Consider the following 3008-nt stretch of genomic DNA (forward strand, 5'->3'; position numbering starts at 1 on the left):
GACTGATGAAGCACACTGCTGAGGGGAGCAGCGGGCGGGTCAGGAGAGGTCTGCCGCACCATGTGGGTCACCTCCGGGGCGGGGATCGAACTCGTGCTGAAGTGGCTTTAGCTTCTCAGTGCTGTGCTTTAACCCGCTGCGCCACCAGGGAGGGCCTTACAGTATTTTTTTTTAATAATAAAAAACATAAATTGACCCAGGCCCATCAGTGGAATGTTATATAGTTTTAAAAGAGCGAGATAACAACAGGGAGTACCGTTCAGAGAAAAAAGGAAATGCAGGGGAGGATTTAAGGTAATCCATTACGAAAATATATACACGTTTCTACGCTTTTTAAAAAGTGGAAGAAGGTTGAAAGTGCTCAGACTAGGCAGGCCACTGTGACAGCGAGGTCACTTGAGTCTTTGCAACCTCAAGGGGACGTTTTTCACTCCCTTTCAACTGGCCTGTCAGAGTGAAAATTGGGGTATGACCTGGAATTAGCGTCATCTCTAGAAATGACCTTTCTAGTGGGGAAAACAATCCACGTGGCAGGGCAAGCAGCTAGTTACAGGCGTCCACTCTTCAGCAAGTGGGTCCCCCTCCTCTCTGCGGAAGCTCCAGGCCCCTAACCCAATCCTTAGTCAGGATGTGTACTCTTGTCTACCCTGGTGAAAATCCAGTCCTCACAATCTATGTAGATTTCCCTGATGCATTTTTTCTCCTGTTAATCTGTCAGCTGTGGTTATGATGACTCAGCCAGTCTGAGAGGTCTTTCAAGTGGAGGGGGGAAATGTCTCCTCTACCCTTGAAATACTCTATCATCATTCACTATCTGGGGGAAGAACTTGGGAGTAGGTGACGCTAACTGCCTACTATATTTCTGTAACATTTAGTAATTTGAATAAGAGTATATTCACGGGCCCTCCCTGGTGGCACAGCAGGTTAAAGCACAGCACTAAGACGCTGAAGCCACTTCAGCATGAGTTCAATCCTCAGCCCCAGAGGTGACCCACACAGTGCAGAAGATCTTGTTTGACCCGCCCGCTGCTCCCCTCAGCAGTGTACTTCATTAGCCAGCCAGTTCTGCTCCCTGCTCCCCCTCTGTCTGTGGTGAATCCTCTCACCGCCCCCGCACCTCTGGCCTATATCCCAGTTCTGTATGCATAAATAAATAAATCTTTAAAAAAAAAAAAAGGATATATTCATTCTTCCAGTGAGGAAACAAAGTTTGAAAAACAAGACACCTTGAGCAAATGTCCTTGCCCAGGGCTTTGTGCTGTCGACTCTGTGAACTTACACTAAGGCCAGGGCTGGTGAGGATGGGCAGCATAGGCTGGACCGTGTGCTTGGACCCACGTGACTGCACAGAGCTTTGGAAAGATTCAACCCGGCAGTGGGGGGGGGGGGGGGGGGGGGGGGGCTTCATCCGAGACTTCTTTCTCTGGGAGAAAAGAATGGCAGCCAGTGGTAACCCAGCCTCTTGATCCACACAGGAGGCTGGTGGGAAATGTGGAAAAACAAGACAAAAATAGCATCAAGCTCTAGCAGGAAGGATTATGGTAGAGTCTGAAAGTACAGGGTGGCAAACATATATCCTAAGGGTAGGTTGAAGAGTTGGCCAGGGTGTGGGGGCAGGGGATGGATTTCCTTCTCTAAAACGTTTAAGAAAGAGGTGGGTTTGCTCTTTCTCTTTCCATTATTAAAAAGTGGCGCTGGCTGGAACAAGCCCGAGACGGCCTCTAGTAGGAAGCTTGACACTAAAAGGCGGTACCTTCTGCAGTCCAGCCTCATGCCGCATGCTGGGTGCATCTAAAATGCCTGCGTGCTCAGGCTGCTTTCACTGTGCAGCTGCTACTGTGCCAGGTTTTGAGTTTCCCAAAGACCACCAAGGAGCCGATTCCGATACAAAACACACAAGGGTCTTTATTGCAAGCTTGAGCCTGGGCTCCCAACCTGCATTGACGTAGCAGCTGAAGTTGAGAACCCCGAGCTCAGGGAAGGCAGGGTTTTTATTACAGAAGAGCAGAGAGGAGTTTCAGCTCAGCAGTACATTGGTTGGTTGACACTGAGCAAGATGTGACCTTTGCTACTTGGCCCGGACGCCTGGATGATAACCGAAACTTAGGCCTGGCTGGTTCAGAAGCACTCTGAAGCCTGTCATGGCATCAGATTGGTCTTTCAGCTGCCACTTGCAGCCATCTCTGACTAGCCAGGCAGTGGCAACATCAGCCACCTTCCCCTGAGATTTCTCTCTGTCCGTGCTGTGTGTTTGGCTGCACTGTCTGTGGGCTCTCCTGAGACTGCTGATAGGAGACTTGTAGAGACTAAGTTGACTGCAGCCACATACCCAGTAGATAATGGAGTTTGATTTCAAGGCAGATAATCTGATTATGAAGGCAGTTTTGCTAAACTGTGGACAGCCTGTGGTTATAGGCCCAACAGAAGTGTGGAAGTGTGAGTTATCTTGCCTTTTGACCCCTATCTCGTGATATGAGTCTCCCCAAACAAAGTCTGTTCACCTCCCAGGGTTAAAAATAAAAATAAAAAAATAGGGCTGTCCCTGGTGGCACAGATACAGCACTGCAAGTTGGCTGCAGCCGCTTCCGAGCAAGTTTGATCCCCGCTGGGAGGTGACCCACATGGCACAGCAGACTTCTCCTGACCCGCCCGCTGCTCCCCTCAGCAGTGTACTTCGTTGATCTGCCTGTTCTGCTCCCCACTCAGTCTCTGGTGAAGCCTCTCACTGCCCTTGCACCTCTGTCTTGTACCCCAGTTCTGTATGCATAAATAAATAAATCTTAAAAAAAAAAGAATTGACAAAAATCATCCAAAAATGGGGGGAAATCCTATGAAGCATTGAGCTTTGAACTTTCAGAAATAAAAGAATGATCATATGCTCATAACTAAAACATTTCAGCAGTGATAATAGCTAAGGGTTTACTGAAAATTAATACATGCATTCTTGATCACAAGGGAAATCACCATTTTTTCCAACATATCTACTGGAATGATAAAGTTATACAAAA

This window comes from Condylura cristata, unplaced genomic scaffold (assembly GCF_000260355.1).
Source record: "Condylura cristata isolate star-nosed mole 26May11 unplaced genomic scaffold, ConCri1.0 scaffold00001, whole genome shotgun sequence".
In the NCBI taxonomy this organism is placed as follows: Eukaryota; Metazoa; Chordata; class Mammalia; order Eulipotyphla; family Talpidae; genus Condylura; species Condylura cristata.